At 49.5% G+C, this 26,114-nt stretch overlaps 1 protein-coding gene across 9 annotated transcripts in view; it reads right to left on the bottom strand.

Moving 5' to 3' along the window:
- The window catches only part of PALD1 (phosphatase domain containing paladin 1), an 83,534-nt gene extending 57,810 nt beyond the window's left edge, over positions 1-25,724 (bottom strand). The window contains exons 1-4 of one of the 9 annotated variants that reach the window (XM_061405236.1): positions 25,406-25,724; positions 24,720-24,897; positions 19,256-19,364; positions 18,352-18,384 (exon numbers count right to left, since the gene is read on the bottom strand). The gene's annotated coding sequence lies outside the window, so the exon portion shown is untranslated. Of the gene's footprint in view, positions 1-18,351; positions 18,385-19,255; positions 19,365-24,719; positions 24,898-25,003; positions 25,311-25,405 lie in introns of those variants that run through there. The other 8 variants (XM_061405227.1, XM_061405232.1, XM_061405228.1 and 5 more) reach the window with 8 other exon arrangements.
- Between the last annotated feature and the right edge of the window lie 390 nt (positions 25,725-26,114).

Here is a 26,114-nt window from a genome sequence, read left to right as displayed (position 1 = left end):
CAGAGAATGGACTTGTGGGCACAGCAGAGGAAGGAGAGAGCGGGACGAATTGAGAGACGCGTTACCAAGGTGAAACAGGTAACAGGTGGGAGGCCGCTGTAGAAGGCAGGGAGCTCAGTTTGGAGCTCTGTGATGACTACACGGTGGAACTGGGGGTGGGGAGGGAGACTCAAGGGGGAGGGGATATATACATATACTTACGGCTGATTTGCACTGCTGTAGAGCAGAAACCACACAACGCTGGAACGCAATTATCCTCCAATTAAAAATTATTTTTTTAATGGTCAGGTTTCATCTAACACAGAAAAACCACAGTTGTATGACAACTGACAAATGGATAAAAATATTTTCAACATATTTTTATTATTTATAATTTTATATAGAGGGATTTTTTTTTATGAGAAAACAAGTATATATTAAAAGTAAACCATACAAAAAAAACCCCAAAGACACAACAAAGAAGAAATACAAATGACTGATAAATGTGAGAAAAGATATTCACCCTAAGCTGTAATTTTAAAACTGGGAGCGGCTGCCATGTGTTGCCTTTCATGGCCTCACAGGTTCAGCAGGGTGAAAACACCTGGTCTCTGCAAGGGTGCCAGGGATGGGCGCCCTCCTAAGGACGGGGCAAGGTGTAAACTGGCATGGCTCCCTGGAGGACAAACTGGCAATCATTCTAAATTTTGCAATCAGCAAATTTTCAATCAAGTCACAGGAAATACTCAAAGATATGGCCACAAAGGTGTTGGGTACAGCTTTGTTTACATTAGTCAAAGACTGGAAACATCTCTCACATCAACAGTGGTCGAAGTTGAACATACCACAGACGTCATCACATCATCATTCAAACAGATGGAACCTCAGATGACCGTCGCTAACAGACTGTGGAGCCAAAGAAGCCAAACTAAGCAAACACGATATGATTCCATTTGTCTAAAACTCAAAATCAAGCCAAACTGGTGCATGGTGCTGGAAGTCACGTCTGGAGCAGGAAGGAGGGGGTGGCGATGGGGTACAGGGCCAGGGTGCTGGAGGAATTATGTTCTTTGACCTGGTAAGGCTCCGAAGGCTGTGCTCAATTCAAGCTGTACATCTGTGATGTGTTGTTAAGCTCCAATGTAAGAGTTTCCAAAGAAAGAAGGAGCCCCTTATTTACTGATAGGAAAATATCTACTGTATGTTCAGTTGTGGGGGGAGACACTAAACAGCAATTTAGAGCTTTGCCCTATTAAAAAGGAGAGAGGAATCCTGTACACAAGCACACGCACTCACACTACACAACGAAAAATGTCTGGAAGAACAAATCTCCAAACATGAATGGTTATCACTGTCGTTATCACCGGGAAGTGGGGCCATGGATGATTTTCCTAACCTTTCTGCATATCTTTTATTTCTCTGATTTTCCTATGTGAACAGAGACTATTTACAGAGAAAAAAAAAAAAAGAGGGGGGATAAAAGAATATTCACACTACACTGATGCCAGGAACCAGGGTTCCATGTCAACTCGACAGCCCAAGAAGACCACGATCCACAGGAAAAGGTCAGAAGAGTGAGGCTGTTCCTGAGTCGTCATTGAGGAAAAGCTAAATACCTTCCCTGGAAGATGGAAGAAACCAGGGTTTTAGAGTCAGAAAGACCTGGCTAGACCCTCAGCACCATTCCCGACAGAGACCCAGGTCAGTTCCTGAACCTCCATGAGACTCACGGTCCTGCAGCGAAGAGAGGGCTAAACAAGGTCAAGGATGTCCAGGGCTGACCAGATCAGTTCTAGAGGCAGATCTGACAGCAAGCTCCCCCAGCCTCCACAGAAGAAGAAAAGGAGGCCCAGGGAGGCCAAGCGACCTCCTCCCTTTACCCTGCAGGCCTGCGACCCCAGGGGAAACCCACAGAGGCCCTACAATTGCAGTGTGCTCCAGAGTCCTGACCTCAGGAAGTGCCCTGCCCTCCCTGGGTCTCAGTGCCCCCAGAATAAAAGGCATCAGCTGGACATTGAACTTGACCTCAGGTAGCCTCCCTTGGGCCCCACACCCATGATTCCTGTGAAACCCCCACATGCAAGGCTGTGGCAGGAAAAGTGGCTGGCTTATCCAGACAGGAAGTGACCTCGCCGGATGAATGACAGGCCAAACATTCCATGGGGAGCCCCACCTGCTGATGACCTTCAGGGTCATGGGAGCCAGGAGTGGGTGGGCACTCAGAAGTCCAGGAGAAAACAGGATTTACGGCGGAAAGCCAGGCACACGGCAGACCCCCAGGCAGGGAAGTGACTTCATTTCACATTCAGTCCTCCTCGCTTCCGCCCCTGGCAGGGCAAGGAGTTAACCCTGAGGTGGCCACGCTTCACTGGCCCCAGCCACCTTTACAAAGGCCAGGGCATGAGAATGAAGGCTTTCTCCTCTCCCTCTGTCCTTGGATCCCCAACCCACAGATGCAAAGTGAGGCTCGGAGAGGCTGACAACAGAGCAGAGGCTCTGAGACCTTTCCCACTACCCTGAGCTGCATAGAGGAGGGAGATGCTAATTCAGAGTTGGGAACTCCGGGAAGACTTCCTGCAAGAGGAGGCCACTGAGCTGGGCCTTGAATAATGAGCAACACATGACAGATAAGAAAGTCATTCAGCACAGAGGGAACAGCATAGAGAGAGAGATGCCTGGCACTGTGCAGAGCCTCTAGGAAGTAATATTATTCTGGCCTTGTGAGGCCAGAATACAGGATAAGGTAAGGTTGATTTAAGTCCCAAGTGTCTTGAGGACCATGCCAGAGAGTTAGAATATTGCTCTGTGTGGTGAGATGTGTTGTCCAGGCCAAGGCAATAGGAGAGAGCCATGACAATGCCCTGTGTCAACCCAAAATGGCTGCATGGAGGAGGCAACCTAAAGGGAGCCAACTTAGCTAGGGGGAAGTCTGGGGCCTAGAACTCAGCTGGCTTTACTCCACCATGCCATCACACCCAGTTCAACTTGATTTCTCTGTAAAAGAGAAGGGAAAGGTATTCATACTACCTATAGTCCAGTGTTGACTCATTGGAAAAGATTGATGCTGGGAGGGATTGGGGGCAGGAGGAGAAGGGGACGACAGAGGATGAGATGGCTGGATGGCATCACTGACTCGATGGATGTGAGTCTGGGTGAACTCCGGGAGTTGGTGATGGACAGGGAGGCCTGGTGTGCTGCGATTCATGGGGTCGCAAAGAGTCAGACACGACTGAGCGACTGAACTGATCTGAACTGATAGTCCAGTGTGCCCAGGTCTGCACCAGATGCCAAACTGATAAAACAGCAGGGCCCTACATACACAGCCACTTAGGTTCCTGTGAGCTCCACCACCCCCACCTGTGTGACCTTGACAGAAACACTTGACCTCTCTGCTTCAACAGCTGTCACACAAAGACAAACCCCTGCCCCACTTTGAGGACTGTGAGGATTAACCGAGATGATAATCCTTGTACACGCCACTTGAGCACCCACAGCCCGTGTTCAATGCATATTCAGTTTGTTATCTCGGAGAAGGCAATGGCACCCCACTGCAGTACTCTTGCCTGGAAAATCCCATGGACGGAGGGGCCTGGTGGGCTGCAGTCCATGGGGTCGCTAGGAGTCGGACACAACTGAACGACTTCCCTTTCACTTTTCACTTTCATGCATTGGAGAAGGAAATGGCAACCCACTCCAGTGTTCTTGCCTGCAGAATCCCAGGGACGGGGGAGCCTGGTGGGCTGCCGTCTCTGGGGTCGCACAGAGTCGGACACGACTGAAGCGACTTAGCAGCAGCAGTAGCAGCAGCAGTTTGTTATCTCTCCATTCTGACCCACAGTGAGGCAGAGTGAGTTAGCTTAGATCACATGCCAAAGACATAGCAGAGCCAAGATTCAAACCCAGGCCAGACCCAGGCTTAGCCCAGCCCATCAGGCAAAACAAAAACCTGAAACCCTAAGACCTAAAGCTTGCCGGCCTCGGCTCCCCAGCCTCAGCGTGGTTTCTGACAGGTGAACAACTCTACCACCTCAAATTTCCAGCGGCCAAAGAAAGAGCAGGGAGCAAACACCAGGGCACAGAAGGGGAAAAAAATATTTCTAAGCTTCTCCCTCTTCCTGTTTATCTATCCTCTCAAACCCAGAGCTCCTGGTAGCCATTCATCCAGAGCAAGGTCTGCCAAGAGAGACATCCTGCTGGTGACTGCCCAGCCAGGCTTGTGCCGGATGAAGTGCAGGGGACACTGAGGCCCACACCCACCCCTGCAGCTCCGTCTGGCCCAAGAACGCTGCTTCACAAAGGGACTTTCAACAGAAGCCAGAGCCCAGGAAGAGGGACCCAGGCCAAGGAGGAGGGGCCGCGGCCACTGCCTCCTCAGCACCAGCTGGCACCTGTTGGCTCCATACTCAGCTCCCATCAGCTGATGAGAAGGATTCAAGGGAACGACTCTAAGCCTGGGCTGGGCACTGCCCTGGGTGGTGGTGGGGACTCAGATCACAGGCTGTGCAGGCAGGCAGACTCAGCATCCAATCCCAGCTAACCAATGGCCTGCTGTGTGACCTTGGCCAAGCTAGTGAGCTTCTCTGAGCCTAATACCCTTATCTGTAGATTGAGGATAATATTAGTACCTATTCCATAAGGATATGGTGAGGATTACATGAGACAGCATAAGGGAAGGGCTGGCGCCTAGTAGACGTGAATAAATGTTATTTATTCCTCACTCGCACCGTCAAGTTGATCCCCTGACTCAATCCTGAAGATCTGAGGTGCCTTTAATATGTGCTCAAAAGAACAATTAAAGCCTTCACAAGGAATGAAATTTTGACACATGCTCCAACCTGGATGAACCTTGAAGACATGCTAAGTGCATAAAAAGCCAGACACAAAAGGACAATTACAATGATTCCACTTGTATGAGGTACCTAGAGAAGTCAAATTCGCTGAGACAGAAAACAGCAAGGAGCCGCAGGGGATGGGGAGTTAGTGTTTCATAAGCGCAGTTTCTGTTTGGGAAAATTAAGAAGTTCTGGAGCCTAAGAAGTTCTGGATGGTGATGAGGGTTACACAACAATGTGAATTGCACACTTTGAAATGGTTAGAAGGGTACATTTTATGGTCTGTATATTTCACCTCAATAAAAAATTTAAGACCCATTAAGAACATTTTTTGTGAATGTTCATATTCCTTGGAGAGCTCAGGATCGAGAGCTGGAACAGGTATGTGAAAAGCTAAAGGCACCACCTGCCAGGAAGTTGGTAGCACCAACCTGAGTGGAGGAAGCTAAACAAAGAGACGAAAGGCTGCCTGGGAGGGCTGTGAGAGGAGGCAGCCCCAGCCAGGCCCCTTCCTATATAAACTGACCAACACGCACCATCGCTGGGAAGAAGCAGGCCAAGGGTCGAAAGTGGGTAAGACCACAGGTGAGAGGTCTTGGCGGGATGGGTGGATAGACTGAACTTCCCCCATAAGTCACCGTGTGACCTTGAGCAAGTCATTTCCCCTTCTGGATCTTCTGAAATCTCCTTCACTGCCTTCCTTGTAAAACCAGGATTCTACCCTACAAGCACCCCTGAATCTACATCCTAGAGAAGCGAGTGTTTGTGTCCACCAAGAGATGGCAAGAGTGTTCAGCAGTTTTTCTCAGAATCCCTCCGAAACTGGAAACAAGACAAAAGTCCAGCTACAGAAAAAAAAAAATATATATATATATGTATATATAGTGATACAGCCATATGATGGAATACTACACAGCGGTGTAAAGGAACAAGCTGCAGCATCACTGATGAATCACAGGGCTCACATTGAAAGGAAGAAGTCAGAAGAAGCCAGATAAAAATACCTCATACCCTATGATTCCATTCACATAAAGTTCAAGAACAGACAAGACCAATCCTTGAAAGGCACTCAGAAGCGTGGCCACTTGAGAGGAGGGGAGGGTCCAGTAACTGGCTGGGAAAGGAATCCAGGAACCTTCCAGGCCACTGATAATGTTCCACATCTTGATCCCGGTTGCACAGGAAATACACCTGTAACAATTCATCAAACTACACCCTGATTTACTGTCTGAAAATTATATCTCAATTTACAAAATAAAATACAAACAGCTAGTAACTCATACTCTGTCTTGAGAACTGCAGTGAGGTGACTCTGAGAAGCCAGATGTGGGAAGGTTATAGAAGTATTGCGTGGTATGTAAGAACACGGGCTGGGAGTCAGAAGGACCGGGGTTCAAGTGCTGATGCTCCCTCTGACTGAATATGATTTTTTTCTTTTGTGATTTTGTTGTTGTTGGCCAAACTTTTCATCATGAAATTTGTACTTAATGCCACAAGTCAAACAAGAACACGTAAAGAAAAAGTCTATGCCCTTCCCATCCCCTTCTAAGCCCAGCACTTAAGCATCCTTCTATAACAAGACTTTTTCTCTTAACATCACAACACAGAAACCCCTCCAATTAACTGCACAGATCTCCAACTCTGTTGTCTGTTTAATGGTGACATGCCATTTCATTGTATCACTACTCATTCAGCAGATAGCTACTAACTATTGACCCTGTCAACCAGATAGGCATCTGAGAACAGACATTCCCACAACAGAGAAAAAGGATGGAAGGGAGGAAATTGACAAATAAATACAATAATGACACGCTGTGTACACTATGAGGGCTCCGAAGGCTGAGATGCTCAGCTAGAAAATAAGATAGGAAAAGATATATAGAGCTTCAACTTACAACAGGATTATGTCCCAATAAACCCATCAAAAGTTGAAACTATCACAAATCAAAAACACGCTTAAACACACCTAGCCACTACACATCGTAGCTTAGCCGAACCTACCTTAAATATGCTCAGAACATTTACATCAGCCTACAGCTGGGCAAAATCATCTAACACAAAGCCTATACATTTTATAACAATGTCGAATCCCAACTCCCTCATGTAATTTATTTAATAGGGCACTGAACGTGAAAAGCAGAAGGGTTGTGTGGATGCAGAATGATGTTACATGCAGGTAACATATGTATTGATTATTCACCCTCCTGAGGGCATGGCTGATGGACCTGCCGCTACTCATCACTCAGAAAACTAAGATCATGGCATCTGGTCCCATCCCTTCATAGGAAATAGATGGGGAAACCGTGGAAACAGTGTCAGACTTTATTTTGGGGGGGGCTCCAAAATCACTGCAGATGGTGATTGCAGCCATGAAATTAAAAGACGCTTACTCCTTGGAAGGAAAGTTATGACCAACCTAGATAGCATATTCAAAAGCAGAGACATTACTTTGCCAACAAAGGTCCGTCTAGTCAAGGCTATGGTTTTTCCAGTGGTCATGTATGGATGTGAGAGTTGGACTGTGAAGAAAGCTGAGCGCCGAAGAATTGATGCTTTTGAACTGTGGTGTTGGAGAAGACTCTTGACAGTCCGTTGGACTGCAAGGAGATCCAACCAGTCCATTCTAAAGGAGATCAGTCCTGGGTGTTCTTTGGAAGGACTGATGCCAAAGCTGAAACTCCAATACTTTGGCCACTTCATGCAAAGAGTTGACTCATTGGAAAAGACTCTGATGCTGGGAGGGATTGGGGGCAGGAGGAGAAGGGGACGACAGAGGATGAGATGGCTGGATGGCATCACTGACTCGATGGACGTGAGTCTGGGTGAACTCCGGGAGTTGGTGATGGACAGGGAGGCCTGGCGTGCTGCGATTCATGGGGTGGCAAAGAGTCGGACATGACTGAGCGACTGAACTGAACTGAACTGAGGGCGTGGCTGATGGACCTGCCGCTACTCAAAATCACAAGAAGAGTGCACTGCACATCGCTGGCCCAGAAAACAATCCGAACTCAAAATTCCAAATACAGTTTTCCATGGATGCATCGCTTTCACACCATTATAAAGCCAAAAAACCCTAAGTCAAACCACCGTAAGTTGGGGACCGTCTATATTTGAGATATGATGGTCACAGAAGGCCTACACTGGCATCCAAAGAACAGGGAGGTTCGGGCCACGTGAAAACCAGGCCAGGCAGAGGATGCAGCCCGTGCCAGGGTCCTGCCGTGAGGAGGACACAGAAGTGAAAGGAGGCAGTGTGGTCTCTGGAGCAAAGTCTTATATCCTGATTGTTCTACTTCTTTAGGATAGGCTACCGAAATTTAGACTGCTCTGATGAAAAGGCATGTGAATTTTAAAAACTAGAGTAGATCCTGCCATATTACTTTTCCATAAGGTTGTAGGACTCCATATAGCAACCAGGATCATTTAAGAGGGCCAGTTTCCCCACAGCCTCACTGGTTCAAAAAGTTACAGATCCTCTTCATTTTCGCCCACAGGAAAGCTCTCTACTTCCACAGGAAAACTCTCCAGGCCCAATTCACAAGAAGGTAAACGACAAACCCTCCTCCTCAGGATGCTGTGAGGTTTAACTGAGAAATAAATCCACCAACCTGCTGAGCCCAGTGCCTAGCACAGAGTGAGCACTCAACAAATGGGGCCTGCTGTTCCATCACCTACACGAATGCCAACTCCACAGTCACCATGCTAACACAGGGAGCTTCTATGGGGAGCCTGGACGCCTCAAACCCCAGAGGCTTGGCATGGCTGTCCCTGGAAACAGGGCTACAGGGAGAAGGAGGTGGAATTATGGCTCAACAAAAGAGCACTGGGCTGGGAGTCAAGAGACTAGGTTCAAGTCAACCTTTCTGAGACTCAGCTTCCTCATCTATAAAATGGGCCAAATCACTCTCTCTTGATGTAGCCATTCTACCAACGTTTCTGGGGCATCTACAAAAGAAGACTCTACACAAAGACATCATCAGATAGTCAATACCAAAATCAGATTGATTATGTTCTTTGCAGCCGAAGATGGAGAAGCTCTATACAGTCACCAAAAACAAGACTGGGAGCTGACTGTGGCTCAGATCATGAAATCCTTATTGCCAAATTCAGACCTAAATTGAAGAAAGTAGGGAAAATCACTAGCCCATTCAGGTATGACCTAAATCAAACTCCTTACAGTGGAAGTGACAAACACAAATACAAGTGACAAATACAGTGGAAGTAACAAACAGATTCAAGGGATTAGACAGGATAGACAGAGTGCCTGAAGAACTATGGACGGAGATTTGTAACACTGTACAGGAGGTGGTGGTCAAAACCATTCCCAAGAAAAAGAAACACAAGATGGTTGTCTGAGGAAAGAAGAGAAGCGAAAGGCAATGGAAAGATACACCCATTTGAATGCAGAGTTCCAAAGAATAGCAAGGAGAGATAAGAAAGCCTTTCTAAGTGATCAATGCAAAGAAAGAGAAAAAAATAATAGGATGGGAAAGACTAGAGATCTCCTCAAGAAAATTAGAGATACCAAGGGTACATTTCATGCAAAGATGGGCACAATAAAAGACAGAAATGGTATGGACCTAACAGAAACAGATGTTAAGAAAAGATGGCAAGAATACACAGAAGAACTGTACAAAAAGATCTTCATGAACCAAATAACCACCATGGTGTGATCACTCAACCAGAGCCAGACAGGCATCCTGAAATGCGAAGTGGGCCTTAGGAAGCATCACTACAAACAAAGCTAGTGGAGGTGATGGAATTCCAGCTTAACTATTTCAAATCCTAAAATATGATGCTGTGAAAGTGCTGCACTCAATATGCCAGCAAATTTGGAAAACTCAGCAGTGGCCACAGGACTGGAAAAGGTCAGTTTGCATTCCAATCCCAAAGAAAGGCAATGCCAAAGAATGTTCAAACTACCACACAATTGCACTCATCTCACATGCTAGCAAAGTAATGCTTAAAATTCTCCAAGCTAGGCTTTAATAGTATGTGAACCAAGAACTTCCAGATGCTCAAGCTGGATTCAGAAAAGGCAGGCGAACCAGAGATTAAACTGCCTACATCCGCTGGATCAACGAAAAAGCAAGAGAATTCCAGAAAAACATCTACTTCTGTTTCAATGACTACACTAAAGCCTTTGACTGTGTGAATCACAACAAACTATGGAAAATTCTTAAAGAAATGGGAATACCAGGCCACCTTACCTGCCTCCCGAGAAACCTGTATGCAGGTCAAGAAGCAACAGTTAGAAATGGACACAGAACAACGGACTGGTTCAAAACTGGGAAAGGAGTTCGTCAAGGCTGTATATTGTCACCCTGCTTATTTAACTTATATGCAGAGTACAACATGCGAAATGCTAGGCTGGATGAAGCACAAGCTGGAATCAAGATTGCCGGGAGAAATATCAATAACCTCAGGTATGCAGATGACACCACCCTTATGGCAGAAAGTGAAGAGGAACTAAACAGCCTCTTGATGAAAGTGAAAAAGGAGAGTGAAAAAGTTGGCTTAAAACTCAACATTCAAAAAACGAAGATCATGGCATCCAGTCCCATCACTTTATGGCAAATAGATGGAGAAACAATGGAAACAGTGAGAGACTTTATTTTCTTGGGCTTTGAAATCGCTGCAAATGGTGACTGCAGCCATGAAATTAAAAGATGCTTGCTCCAAGAAAGAAAAGCTATGACAAACCTAGACAGTATATTACAAAAGCAAAGACATTGCTTTGTCAACAAAGGTCCGTATTATAGTCAAAGCTATGGTTTTTCCAGTAGTCATGTATGGATGTGAGAGCTGAACCATAAAGAAGGCTGAGCGCCAAAGAATTGATGTTTCTGAACTGTGATATTGGAGAAGACTCTTGAGAGTCCCTTAGACTGCAAGGAGATCAAACCAGTCAATCCTAAAGAAAATCAACCTGAATGTTCATTGAAGGATTGATGCTGAAGCTGAAGATCCAATACTTGGGCCAGCTGGTGCTGGAAAAGACCCTGATGCTGGGAAAGACTGAAGGCAGGAAGAGAAGGGGACGACAGAGGATGAGATGGTTGGATGGTATAACCAATTCAATGGACATGAGTTTGAACAAGCTCCAGGAGAAGGTGAAGGACAGGGAAGCCTGGCGTGCTGCAGTGCATGGGGTCACAAAGAGTCAGACAGGACTGAGTGACCGAACAACAGCTACAATATGAAGGGCATTGTTCTAGGAGTTAACAATACAGAATAAAATTTCTGCTTCATACATGCTAGCTTGACACACAGAAATAAACTATAAATTAGTAAAATATATGGCATATCAGGGGGCGATGAGTGATTTTAAAAAAAAGGCTCTGTGGATGAGCATCCAGGGCAGGCTTCACATTTGAGTAAAGAGGAGAAGGAAGTGACAAGGCAAGCTTTGTGACTCTGGGGAGGACAAGCATCCCTGCTCAGGGTCAGCCATGCAGATGCCCCGCGGTTGGGGTTCCCATTGTGTTGAAGAAGCCATGGGGCAGCCAGTCGGCTGGAGCCAGGTGGGAGCGAGCATGTGAGTACTAGATGGAGGCCACAGTAAGAACAGTGGCCTTCACTGCAGGTAAATGAGGAACTACTGGGGGCCTTGGGGCAGAGAACTGTTCTGATCAGACTTTGACATTCCAACAAGGTCACCCTGGGGCTGTATTAGAAGAGTCTTTTTGGCAGACAGGGCAGAAGAGAAAGGCAGAACCCAACAGCCTATTAGGAGTCCACCACAACCACGCGGGAGATCCTGATGGCTCAGACCAGCAGTGTGGCTCTGGACCTATTCTGAAGGTGAAGCCAAGAGGGCTTACTGAGGTGTGAGAGAAACAGAGGAACCATGGGCCACTTCAGGTTTGGCCTGGACAACTACAGGACAGGCCTGCCACTCCCTAAGACGAGACAAAGGGAAACCACGGGCAGTGAGGAGTGAGCGGACAGATAAGGGTGGGGGGCTGCAGTCTCTACTTCAGTCTCAGAAGGAAGCCACAGGGACCTGAAAAGAAAGAAGAGCTGATCCAGAGGCCTGTGTGGCTCCCTCTGGGAAGCAGTATGAAAGTCAGAGAGGGGAAAGGAGGCCAGAGGGAAATCACAGCAGCATGTATGACCCGCTACAGGCCTTGCTGCCCACAGAGCCTGGGCCACAGCCATGACTGGCTGCTCACGGACCCATTTCACAGGTGGGGAAACTGAGGGAACTGAGTTTCACAGTGAGTACCTCTCTTTTAGAAGCTGGAAAGGGCCAGGATGAGGTATGGCGGGGTGGCAGGCAGCTCACACCCACCATCCCAATCAGGGACCAGGGGGCTGAACCCAGTGTCCCCACCAACCAGGAAGTCTGCAGGATCCCGAGAGGTGATGAGGACTCTGGGTTTCTCAGAGTTGAGACTAGGACTCAAATCCAGATTCCAAGGATATCTGCTTTGGGAGTCAGGAGCTCTTCCCTCCTTCACCCACTCCCTCATCAGAATTTAATTCATGCCCCATAAAGTTCACCCTTACAAAATATACAACTCAGGAACTGCCCCGGTGGTCTAGTAGCTAAGACTCTGTGCGCACAATGCAGGGGTTCAGTTCCTGGTCAGGGAACTAGATCCCACACACCACAGCTAAGAGTTCGCAGGACACAACTGAAAGATCCCACATGCTGCAATGACAACAAAGACCCCCGTGCCACAAGTGAGACCTGGCATGCACTCAGTCGCTCGTCGTGTCCAACTCTTTCAGACCCCGTGGACTGTAGCCCACCTGGCTCCTCTGTCCATAGCGATTCTCCAAGCAAGAATACTGGAGTGGCTTGACATGCCCTCCTCCAGGGGATCTTCCCAACCCAGGGATCAAACCCAGGTCTCCTGCATTGCAGGCGGATTCTTTACCACTGAGTCACCAGGGAAGCCCTGGCATAGCCAGATAAATAAATAAAAATATTAAAACAAATAAATGAATTATACCACTCAGTGGTATTTAATACACTCACATTATTGTGCCACCATCACGGCTACCTAATCCCAGAACAGTGAAAGTGTTAGTCGCTCAGTCATGTCTGACTCTTTGTGACCCACCAGGCTCTTCTGTCCACGGGATTCTCCAGGCAAGAATACTGGAGTGGGTTGCCATTCCCTTCTCCAGGGTCCCTTCCTGACCCAAGGACTGAACCCAGGTCTCCCGTACTGCAGGCAGATTCTTTATTGTCTGAGCAAGCAAGGAAGCCCCAATTCAGGAATATCAAACCCAAAAAGTTAAACATACAATTATCATATGACCCAGCAATTCCATTCCTAGGCACATACCCAAAAGAACTGAAAACAGGTATCCAAACAAATACTTGTACACAAATGTTCTGGTTACAATAGCTGAAAGGTAGGAGCAATCCAAATGTGCATCAAATAATAACTGATAAACAAAGCATGGTATATCCATACATTACAATCCAAACGCAAAGAGTTGCATACTGTACGATTCTACTCGTATGAAAAGTCCAAAATAGGTAATGCCATAGAGAGAGAACGCAGATTAGTGGTGCCAGGGGCTGGGGGAAGCGGGTCATCAGGAGTGACTGCTTTATAGATACAGAGTTTCCTTTGAGGTGATGAATATGTCTCAGATGTTGAACATTACTAATCATCCAGGAAATGCAGATCAAAAGCACAGTGAGATATCACCTCACACCTGTCAGGATGGCTATTATCAAAAAAAGAGACAACAAAACGTTGGCAAGGATGTGGAGAAATTGGAACCCTTGCACACTGTCGGTGGGAATGGAAAATAGCACAGAGGTTCCTAAAAATTAAAAATATTAATGGAACTTCCAGATGATCCAGCAATCCCACTTCTGGGTATTTATCCAAAAGAACTGAATCAGAATCTCAAAAGAGGTATCAGCACAACACCCATGCTCACTTCAGCACCGGACACAACAGCCAAGAGGTGGAAGCAGCCCAAATGTCCATTGTTGGAGGAGTGGATAAAGAAAATGTGGTGCATACGCACAACAGAATATTGTTCGTGCGTGCAAAGTCACTTCAGTTACGACTGACTCTTTGTGACCCCATGGACTGTAGCCTCCAAGGCTCCTCTGTGGATGGAATTCTCTAGGCTAGAATACCGGAGTGTGTTGCCATGCCCTGCTCCAGGGGATCTCCCCGATCCAGGGATCAAACCTGCGTCTCTTACATCTCCTGCACTGGCAGGCGAGTTCTTTACCACTTTACCAAAGCCAGTTGGTGCTTCCCAATGGAATATTATTCAATCTTTAAAAAGAAGGAAATTCTGCAGTACGCTACGTGGACAAACCCTGAGGTTGTTATGCTAAGTAAAATAAGCTAGTCATAGAAAGACAAATACTACATGATTTCACTTATGTGAGATATCCAAAATAGTCAAATTCAGGACTTCCAGGGGTGGTACAGTGGATAAGAACCTGCCTGTCAATGCAGGGGACACGGGTTCGATCCCTAGTCGGGGAAGATTCCACACGCCGTGGGGCAATTAAGCCCTCGAGCCACAACTACTGAGCCCCTGCTCCACAACAAGAGGAGCCACGACAATGAGAAGCCTGTGCGCAGAAGGGTAGTCCCTGCTCACCTCAATGGAGAAAGCCCCCGCGCAGCCACAAAGCCTCAGCCCAGCCAAAAATAAATAAATAAAATAAAATTGTTTTAAAATAGTCAAATTCATAAACTCAGAGTGGAATGGTGGTTGCCAGGCGCTGGACAGAGGCGGAAATGGGAAGTTACTAACGAACAGGCACGAAGTTCCGGTTAAGCAAGGAGAATAAGCTCTAGAGATCGGCTACACAACATTACCTTTATAGTCAAAAATGATATTATACACTGAAAAATTTGTTAGGAGGGTAGTTCTCATGTTAAGTATTCTTACCACAATAAAATAAGAGATTTTTTTCAATGTTTTGGAGTTAGGTAGACATGACATTTGCACAATTTTGTGAATATACAAAATACCACTGAACTGCACACTCTGAAATAGTCGACTTTATGTTATATGAATTTCACCTCATAAAAAAAGTACTGAGAGCACGTCCATGCATCCAAATGACTCTCTCTCCCAAGCAAGTGCTACAGTGCAATCTAGGGCTCGAGCCCGCTCCTGCGTTCACGATTCAGTTCCTTCTTTGTGAATGCCAAATGACATCACTGCACAAACAAAGGTTGTGGTTCAAATAAGAGAAGGGGTGTAGGGTGGAGAACTGAGCCACCATAGCAGCCTGGACATGTCCAGTGCAAAAGCCTGGTCTCTTAGCAGTCAGGACTATGTTCATCCACGTGAACAGAGCAAAGCCCACCTCTGTGCCAAATTCCCACAAGAAGTGGGTTGAAGAGCCACAACATGCAGATTTTGATAACACCATTATTTCAGCCTTATCTTTGATCAAACGAGCCAGCGCTCCAGGTTATCAAGTGATGTTCTATTAGAACAGACAGTTGGGGATTACTCATTGGCAGTTCAGGCTCAAATGTTAGTACAGTCAGCCAGCCACATCTTTGAGTTCTGCATCCAAGGAAAATATTTGGGGGAAAAAAAAAACTCCTGAAAGTTACAAGAAACAAAATTTGAATTTGCTGTGTGCTAACAACTTTTTACATAGTATTTACATGGTATTTACAACTATTTACATAACATTTACATTATATTAGGTATTATAAGTAATCTAGAGAAGATTTAAAAGCCAGGGGAGGATATGTATAGGTCATATGCAAATACTGTCTATGCCATTTTACATAAGGGCTTCAGCTTCTTTGACTTCAGAATCCAACTTTGGAATCCGTGAGGGTCCTGAAACCATTGCCACCGCCGAAGATGCTGCGGAGGGACAACTGTAATCAGAATTACCCCAAACCAGCCAGCCAGCCCCTTTTTTAAGGCCCCTCTGCGCAGCAGGCACAAGAGACAGAAGCGGGGCAAACAGAAGGCGCCAGCTCTCTGCCATCAACCCAACAATGGCAATTTCGTTTCAGTTCACATCCTTCCAATTAAATTAACATTGTTCATTTGAAATGCGCTGGCTTTCTGGTTTTACTAGTTTTACTCTGGTTTCATTTCACGCTCGCTTTATAGTTATGTGAAAACCATGTAAACATGTCTAGGGCATTTACACTTAGTTTTATATTTGTACCTTTAAGTTATATTCTAAGAAAATTCAAATAAACAAGTGAGGCTTTTTTCCTTTAAAGAGCCACAAAAAACCCACATACTTATGATTCCATTTATACGAAATGTCCAGAATAAGCAAATCTATAGAGACAAACAGTAAACTTGTAGGGTGGGGAGTGATGACTAATGGGTACGAGGTATCTTTCTGAGCTGATGAAAATATTGTAAAATGAGACTGTAGTGACAGATGTACCCCTCTGTGAATACATTGAAAGCTACTGAATTGTAAACCTTAAATGCCTGATTGTACAGCATGTGAGTTAAACCTCCATAAAGCTGTTTTTAAGAGTGGGGGAAGGGGAGTCGACCTATTACCCAGGTTTGAACAGCATTAAGCTAGAGAAATCACAGAGAAATGAACAAACCCACCTATTCATGGCTTCCCTGCCAGGCCCACTCCACATCTCCCTTCCCCTGTACTGTCCCCAAGGGCTCTGGAGCCAGAAGAGGCTAAGAGGGAACCCTAAGTCACAAGCTAAGCCCTCCCGGGGTGAGCAGGTGGCTACCCTGGGACATCACAACTCAGGATTCCTACCTCCTGAACAGTATTAAGGCACTGTTTTGAATTATTAAACTGGGAAAAACTTAAAAACAATGAATACAACCAATCAGTAAGTAAGCAGGGAATGTGATTCTTGTATACTTCAAAGGCAGCGTCAAGGGAGGATGCATGACAATAAAGATTCAGCACCCCAGTGACCCAACTGGCTGGGATTTGGGTAGAGGCAGGAGCACTCCGAAACTGAGCACAGGCAGCCCCCGCTTCCTGGGGAGGCAGCTGCCATCCCCGCCCTCCACCCACACACGCCCAGCACAGCCTGCAGCGCAGGAGAGGGTCCCCATCCCAGCATGCTGCCTGCAGCCAGCCTCAGCAAGGGGCAACTCTGCTGCAACAAGAAGGGAGGCCTCAGTCCATCTTCTGTCCACCCAGCAAACCTCCCTCTCCTTCGGCCCTTCCAGCGACACTTCACAGAGACAGGAAGAGGAAGCCCCTGCTGGCAGCTGCTGCGTAGGAGGCGCTGGTAAAGCCAGCGGGAGTGCACGTCTACCCATAACAGGCTGACCCCTTTTGTCCCAATGCCTTCCTCCTCTAGAAACCTACCTGGAATTGACCACCTCCACAAAGCCTTCATTCTGTCTCCCGCAAAGGCTCACTGAGCCCCAGCTTGGAGCCAGAGGCGGGGGAGGAGTAGACACCTGTTTGCCTGGCCCAGGACCCCCACCTCTGGGCCCTCAGCTCAGGGATGGCTCCCAGGGAAGGTGGAGAACTTGGATAACTGTGCTGGCAACACCCCCAAGACAAAGCGCTAAGTGAAGTGGGCCCCAGAGCCAGAGTCATGGGCCAAGTACAATTCTCTGTCCCCAAATTAAAACTACACAAATGCATACAGAGGCACAGAAAAGATGACGGGGATGTCCACGAACTGCTGACAGGGATACCTCGGGCCAAGAGAGGAAGTAAGGAATGGAAGGGCTTTCACATTTCACTCCCTCTCTCTAGGAAGCTACTACCTGAATCCTTTGTAAAGATAACTACGTAATTTTTTTTAAACTGAAAACATTTTCAAAAGCAGGGTAGACATCCATCAATTGGGAACTCGGTAAGCAAGCTATGGGTCCTACACACACTGGGATACATATCCAGCAACGAAAAAAGGAATACACTCCCAGAACACATGACATGACACTCGAGAACATCACGTTGAGGACTTCTCTGGCGGCCCACTGATTAAGAATCTGCCTGCCATAGAGAATAGACTTACAGACAGGGGGAGAGGGGAGGAGAGGGTGAGATGTGTGGAAAGAGTAACAAGGAAACTTACATTACCATATGTAAAATAGACAGCCAACAGGAATTTGCTGTAAGGCTCAGGAAACTCAAAGGGGCTCTGTGTCAGTCTAGAGTGGTGGGATGGGGAGGGAGATGGGAGGGAGTTTCAAAAGAGAGGGGATATATGTATACCTATGGCTGATTCATGTTGAGGTTTGACAGAAAACAGCAAAATTCTGTAAAGCAATTATCCTTCAATAAAAAATAAATTAATTAAAAAAAGAATCTGCCTGCCAGTGCAAGGGATAAGGATTCAACACCGGTCTGGGAAGATCCCATACGCCTTGGGGCACCTAGGCTCCAGCATCACAACTACTGAAGCCCTCAAACCTTGAGGCCACACTCCACAATAAGATAAGTCACTGCGATGAGAAGCCCATGCACCACAGCTAGAGAGAAGTCTGCACTTACTGTAACTAGAGAAAGCCCACACACAGCAAAGACGACCCAGTGCAGCCAAAAATAAATTGGAAAAAAAAAAAAAAAAGAACATCATGTTGAATAAAATAGGCAGAAATAAAAAAATACCTGATAACTGGATGAGTCCACTTATGTGAAAATCTAGAAAAAAGCAAAAGCAGAGTGACAGGGGATAAGCGGCCTGGGGCCAGGCACGGGAGCAACCACGGACTGCAGGGGAGCCCCAGGAAACTTCTGGGTGACAGAAGTGTGCCCACATGGATGGGGTGGAGGCTGCATGCCCATGGATTCACCAACACTCAGCCAGCTGCACCTGTAGGCTGGGTGGATGTTATGGTGCACACACCTCAATAAAGGCAGGAGGAAGGGAGCCAGCACTTAATGGGGAAGGGGGTCTCCCTTGGGGTGATGAAAATGTTCTGGAACTTGACGGAGGTGGTGCCACAACATTGTGAATAAACTCAATGCCACTTGTAGCTGTACTTCAAAATGGTTAATTTTATATCAAGTCAATTTTACCTCATTTTTTTTTTAATTTTTAAGCAGACAAGGGAAACATTATTATGCCCATTTTGCAGATGGAAAAACTGGGCTCAGAGGAAGCAGTCAACTGCTAGTCCCGGGTTTATCCACCTGCACCTTAGACCTGATTTAGAGCCCAGGAGAGGCGAGAGAGTTGCTCCAGACTTCCCCAGAAGGCTCTGCAATGCTGGGCCTCTACCTCCAGGGAGGGCTCTGGGTCTTTTTCTCTACGGTATTTGAAAATCAGAGCTTCCCCACAAACCCCAGAGTGAGCCAGCAGAGCGGCACCTGCAGGGGCTCCTGAAGGCTGTGAACTCCATCAACAGACAGGGCTGCATCCGTGGCAGGGACCGAGCATCAGCAAGAAAGTGGTCAAACTAAGGCAAAAGCCAGGATGGGGATGGGGATGAGCCCAATCAGATCCAGGCTAGATGAGGTCTTCTGGGCCCTGCCAATCAGGGCCCTAGGGAAAAGAGGGGTCAGCACCAACCTCAGGGACCCAGGAGAAGGCCTCAGCAACTACAGGACGGCAGTCAGAGTAGACACATCCACCAGCCTCTTTGTGACTGGCAGGAGAGGGATTCACGTCTTCCTGAGCTCTGCAGGAAAAGAAGAGAGGAGGAGAGGTTCCCCTCTGTGCTTTCTAAACAGAATCTTCAAAAACACCCACTGGCCCTGTCTCCACTCTGGGGAGGGCCCGGACAGAGGCCATCGCCTGCAGACAGCAGAGCCTAGGGCCCAGCAGCATGTAGAGGCCAGCAAAGCCCAGGGTCGTCTGAGGGCACCCACTTCTCTCCCCGCTAAATGCCCCTGCACCAGCCTCTTGGCAGTGGGGCCTGTTTCTCATGGGCGAGGGCGGGAAGCCCAGCCATGGACCCACAGCCGTCCTAGCACAACACCCTCCTTCTGCCTGGAATTTCCAAAAGTCCTGCTCCCTGGGAGCCCACAGGGTCAGGAGCGGCACACCCAGTTCCCAGACGCTCCCTATTGCCTGCCATGGGCATGAAGGTAACCCCACATGCCCCATGTCTCTCCTTCATCAGCATGCTTCAGCTCCAGCCCAAGCAGGGGCTGAAAATCCAGTACACATGTCAGGTACAGAAAATAAAACAGCTTCCAAGGTCCAGGAATTCCACTATTAGACATTCTCTCCTTAGGAGAGGTTTCAAAGGCCTCAGTTCATTCCTGAGAAAGGGGATCTGTTAACCTATAGGTATCTCAGCTAAGAGCAAAAATAGGCACGTTGATGCTGCAATGGGGGCAGTCTGGAGCCCCCAGCTCAAAAATGAGGGGTCCCAGGGAGGGCTGGCAGGGCTTCCCTGGTGGCTTAAATGGTAAAGAATCCACCTGCAATGCAGGAGACCCGCGTTCAATCCCTGGGTCGAGAAGATCTCCTGAAGAAGGGAATGGCCACCCACGCCAGTATTCTTGCCTGAAGAATCCCATGGACAGAGGAGCCTGGAAGGCTACAGTCCATGAGGTCGCAGAGTTGGACACAACCGGACACAACAACTAACACACAGAGAGGGCTGGCAGGCCTTCATAAGAGGGCAGGGAGGTCCCCTGGAGAATGGGGAGACAGACAGCGAAAGCGATTCCTTAAAGTAAAAGGAGGGCCTCTAGGCGTCTCATGTCCTAAGAGGGAGGCCAGGACTGCCTCTGAGCCCAGTGTAGGAGGAACAGCAGATCACAGGCCGGGAATGCTGAGCCTGGGCCCCACCCCAGGTCTGTGGATCTGCTCATGTTCCCTAGACATGCCAAGAGGCCACATCTCTGCATGGGTTGCTCATCCTGTTTGGGAAGCCCTTTTCATCCTTGCAAACTCTAGGCCATCCTTCAAAGCCCCCCGAAGCATCACCTCGTGCCCAGGCAAGCCCTTCCCTCCCTTCAGCTCTGACCATAGCAGACACGGCCCCCAGCAGGTACCAATGGTAGAATGTACACAGGTGCCTCCCTCACCTGGCAGGGACCAAGTCTCACTCACCTTGGGTCCCCTGCACCTCACACTGAACCTGGGGCATGAAAGGCCAGGAATTGGAGCCAAGATAGCATCCCGGGGCCCTCTCACCTTGAGGCACTGTGCAAACAGCCTGGCCTCTGTGGTTTCACAGGCCTGTCGCTCTGCTGAGATCACTGTAATCATGGTAAGAGCAGCACCGAATGTTTACTGAGCACTTACTATGAGCCACACGTTACTGCGAGGGCACTCCATAGGCTACCTCCTTTCATCTTTGTGACATTCTTCCAAGGGAGTTACTATTATTAATCCTGTTACACAGGGAATCAGGCACAGAGAGGTTAAGTGAGTTGCCCAATGCCAAAGAGCCAGTGAGGAAGGAAGCTAAAATTCAGACCCTAGTGATCTGGGTCTGGACCCAGTAATCTTAATCACTAAGATGTATTGCAGGTATGAAGATGGTCAGTTGTCAGGACAAGCTCTGAGTGGAAGAGGAACTCGGGGGTTTTAAATGCTAGTTCTCCCTGGGCCTTCTCTTTCCCTGGTCCCAGCAGAAGACTTAGGAAGAACAGCAAGGCCTCTGCCCAGATCCAGCCTGCTGCTCCCAAGCTCGACCCTGTGCTGAGTGCCAGTTACAAGAAACACAAAAGGCCCATCTGCCAGCCCCTTGGCCCAGACTGGGGAGGTACACAGCTGTCCGCTGGGAGGCAGAGCCATAATTTGGGGCTATTCTTAGGAAACCACTGGCTCCCCTCCCAGAAGCCAGCAGGCCAGGCCCAAGCTTCATACAGCCTCCCGCAAGCGTGGAGAGGTCCCACAGGGGCTAAGGAGCAACTGCGGGGTGAGAGGTGAGAACAAAGCCCTCGAGCTTTCAAATCAGAGGTGCTGGGCTGCTCACCTTCCCAGGGCTTGGCCACCTGGCTGCTGACCAGCTCTGGGGGGTCCTGGCCACAGAGCAAGTCCCGTCACCAAAGTTCCACCAACAGGGCTTGCTTTGTGCCAGACCCTGGGCCACACACTTTCCATTCACATTAAACCCTCGCCACACCCCAAGGGTGAGGGGTTACTGGCCCCATTTAAAGATGAGGGGTTGCACTTTAAAGATGAGTTAAGACATTGAGTAGCTTGCCCAGGTAACACAGTGAGTTAGTGTCAACTTTATTTCCCATCTCCAGGTTGGGCCAGAGCCAAATGGTGGGGCGGGGCCCTTCCCTGTCCAAGTCCAAGGTTTGGGGGAGGGGCAGTCCACACTAGAGAGCAAAGGTCTCACCAAAGACCCAACTGCAAGTCTACTCTTTCTCTCCCCTCCCCCCCTCCCCGCCCCCGGACTGTCCCTTCCCTGCAAGAAACCCTCAGGTTTGGGCTAAGAAGGGGAGTCCCCAGCAGGTTCCTCCCCTACCCTGGCCCTACAGTCTCACTTCAGGAAGTTGTACAAACCTAGAGGAGATGAACCTCAAAGTTCAAGGAGCCTCTGCCGGTGCTTAAGGCATGCGCCCAGCCCTTAGAGAATAGGGAGGTCAAAGAATTCTCAGGTTTAAACAGAGGCTCCAGAGCTCTTTGGGGTCTCCAAACCCCAAAGCAGGAGTCTAGAAATGAAGCCACACCACTCAGCACCTGCACAGCCACTATCCCAAACAAGTCAACTTTCAGGCACCGCTGCCACAGAGTCACAGGAAAAACTCAACAGCGCCTGCCTTGGACTACATCTTGGTTGCTGCTGTTTGGTCACTAAGTTCTGTTCAACTCGTGACCCCATGGACTGCAGCACGCCAGGCTTCCCTGTCCTTCACTATCTCCTGGAGTTTGCTCTAACTCATGTCCATTGAGTCAATGATGCCATTAACCATTTCATCCTCTGTCATTCCCTTCTCCCCCTGTCCTCAATCTTTCCCAGCATCAGGGTCTTTTCCAATGAGTCAGCTCTTCATATCAGGTGGCCAAAGTAGTAGAGTTTCAGCTTCAGTATCAGTTGATGTCCTTTAGGATTAGCTGGTTTGATCTCCTTGCTGTCCAAGAGACTCTCAAGAGTCTTCTCCAGCACCACAGCTCTCGGTACCACCTCTGATTGTGTTCTGCCGTCTGCTGCCCGGTGACTCAGCAGGTCTAAGTGTCTGTGTTTCAGGTGCTCACAGCCAACTCCATGTCTGCCCAGGGATTCAAGTCACATCCATGTGGCTCCCTGTCTCTCGACAGTGAATGTCAGCTGACATCCCTGTCTGTGCTCGTCTGGGCCCACCAATACATCTGTCCACTTCTGCCAGCCAAGTCTCCACGATGGCACAGATCTGTCTGTACAGTACCTGCAGCCCATCCGTTGTCCCCACTTGTGTGTTCACACCGTCTGCCCCTGCACATGTCTGTGCCCTGAGTTGCTTGCCCACCTCCACTGTCTTCCTGGGTCTGCTCTCATGTCCACTGTATTCAGTTCCTCACCGGCCAAGCCCACGCAGCCATAAACCTGAGCACGTTGGCACACATCTCTGCCCACACCAGCATTCCCCACCTGTTCCTGGGTGACCCTGTGGGCGCCACCTGTTTGGAAGCAGGTGGGTATGTGTTCACCCAAGTACTCACAGTGCCGGCCAAGGGCCAAAGAGTAAGCTCAGCAACTCCCACTCCCAGAACAGTGTCCAAGGCCACAGGCATGAGTTCACTGCCACCTCTACAAAGTGTTCCAGGACATCTTGCCAGGGATGATGGGGGAGGGAGCAGAGCCCAAGGCACAGCAGAACCTCAGAGGTGAGGTCAGAGATGCCCCAGGTACCACTAACCTCAAGCCAATTCTGCCGGGCCTGTCCACTTCCAACACCCCAATTCCAACCCCAATGGCCAAGGAGAGGAACACTGTCCGTCTGCGCTCACAGGAAACAGTGTCTGGCTCCAGCCTGCCAAGCTCATCTCCAGCCGCCACAGACAGAGGCTCTTCAGAAAGGAAGTGAGGACTTCCTCCTGTAAGGCTGGATCTAGACCCCAAACCTCAGAAGCCCCAGGGAAGCTAGGAAGGTCCTATGGTCAGCCTGACCCCAGAAACCAAACGTAATTCTCCTGAAGTCCAGAATAGCTTCAGTCAGCAGGAAAAAAAAAAAAAAACTGGGAGTGGGGCTGGGGCACACTTCTGCTGCTCCCTGTCCCTGGAGGTGGTGAGAGGTCCTAAGCAGCAGGGTAATCAGAAAGGAGGGGTACGGAGGCAGAACAAGAATATTTCAAACATATTTGCATGGCTGCATGAGAATTGCATCCCAGCTTCCCTGGCAATTACAGCCTGTGTCCCTCATTCAGCAATTAATCATGTGTATTCTCTTGGTATTTCCAGTTACTATTAGTCCAGGACTGGTATGGAAACCCTATAGTAACGATATTTCTCTGTGTTTATGCCTTGTGTCCCACCCCTATCACCGCCCCCACCTGGCTGCACAGTGGGGCTAAGCCACCTAAGGGAAGAACCCTCCAACTCCTTCCACCACTCCCATCCTCCTTGGCAGAGCCCAGTGCCTGGCATTTAAGAGATGCTGTCACTGGGTCCAGGCTGCTCTTCAGGAAGCCAAGGAGTTGTTGCTTGGAACTCTGGTGGAGAGAGCGAGAAGCTGGAAGCTTCCTGAAGTCAGGGGGAGCTTTTCTTCCATTTCTGACTCCCTAAGAGGTCCTGGATGCTTTTAAGAGTCCAGGGCAGCAGTCTCCCTGACACTGCACTCTGCTTTCTGACAGGCCGCCTGCCCCTTCAAGAAAAACCTCTGAAGATGAAAAAAGGGTTCCCCTGGGAGACCCAGGCCTACAGAAGGAAAGAAACAGATGGGGCCCAACATCAAAGCTTGCACCCACTGGGATCTCTGGACCGTTCCCAGTTCCATGGACCTCAAGTGCCTAAAGAGGAACCCAGGGACCTCAGGTGTGGAACACGAGGCTGCTTGCCTCGCCGCAGCTGCACGGGAAGCCCAGCTCTCAGGTCTCGCCCGAGGACCAGCCATCATGGGTGGAGGTGTCGCCATCCCACACCTACCCTAGTCGGAGAGAAAGCTCCTGGAGAAAGTGCGTAGCCCGGAGTCGGACAGATAGAACGACTCAGTAACTCCTGTTTAATGTGTGGTTCCGCTTCTCTCCCAGGCACCGATCCCGTGCGGGTTTCGTTGGGGGGGTCAGGATCTCTCCTCTCCACAGAGCCCAGGGAGGCTTGTGATCTAGGGGATGGGGAGTGGATGGTCGGAGCAGCCCCGGCCCGGGAGTGCCGAGAAGAGTCCCTCATCAGCCCTCACTCGCCCGCCCCGGGTCCTGACGCGTCGGTACCTGCCAGCCCGTAGCTCCGGGGGGCATCCGCGCTCCTGCGGCAGACGCGCGGCGCCCGAGCTGCGGGAGCCGAGTTAGGCAGCGGCGAGTCGCGCCGGGTACTGGCTCCGGCTCGCTCCTCCCAACTTCCCCAGCCCATCCGTGGGCAGAAGCGGCTCCGGAGGCTGGCAGGCCGGGCGCGACGAGGCGAGGGCACAAGCGCAGGAGGCCGCGCTCGCCTGAGTAGAGAGCCGCGCACCCCAGCAGGAGCGCGCCGCTCGGCTCCCGGTGCCCCGCGACCCCCACGCCGAGGGCGGACCCGGCGGGGCCGCCAATCACCGCGCCCGCCGTCGTCCAGCCAGCCAGAGCCCGGGCCCCAGCCGCCGAGGAGGGCGGGGGTCTCGGATTTAAAGACACACTCACCAAGCAGCGTCCGGATTGGCATTCCAGAGCAGCTGTTGCCTGGGGGAGAGGGAACGGCTGGCCCCACCTTTCTCGGCCCCTCTTCCTCCCTCCCCCAGCCCACCCTCCGCCTAGGAGGAAAAGTTTGGGGCGGGGGAGACCGCCTGGGAAACCAGTTCCGCTTCCCTTGTCATGAGTTCGGCTCTTTCTGGAAGAAGCCCAAACCCTACATCCAGCCTCCCTGGCAGGAGAAAGAAGCAAAAGCTCTTGGCGCCACACCCCCGCCCAGACTCCAGCTCCCCGGGAGATCGGCGGGCCCTCGCCGCTCTCTGCTTTTTAAAGCCAAGCCAAGCCTCGGCGGGCGCCGGAAGAATCCTCCCTTGCTGTGCAACCTGGGCTAGGCGACTGCTCTCCCTGGACCTCGCCACCACAGGAGTCAACGGTTGAGCCCTTTAAGAGCAGACTGTCCGCTCAGTGGTGGGCTTCTCCCAAACCTTGGACACCCTCAGTACCCGGAGACAAAAAGGGAAGAACCCGGCAGACACTTCGGAAGGGGAGAGGTCCCTTTGTCCCCACCCATGGCTCCCTGCAGTGACAGGCACAATCCTAACCCCCAGGAGTGCCTGTCCCTGGCTCCCCTGACTGGGGGAAGCAGTCCAGCCTGGCCCCCCGGAACGCCCAGAAGTCCCTGCCAGCCCTCCGCGGGTGCGCGCCTCCAAGTGAACGCTGG

The sequence above is a fragment of the Bos javanicus genome, chromosome 28, assembly GCF_032452875.1.
Source record: "Bos javanicus breed banteng chromosome 28, ARS-OSU_banteng_1.0, whole genome shotgun sequence".
Classification (NCBI taxonomy): Eukaryota; Metazoa; Chordata; class Mammalia; order Artiodactyla; family Bovidae; genus Bos; species Bos javanicus.
This window is presented reverse-complemented; position numbering and strand designations above follow the sequence as displayed.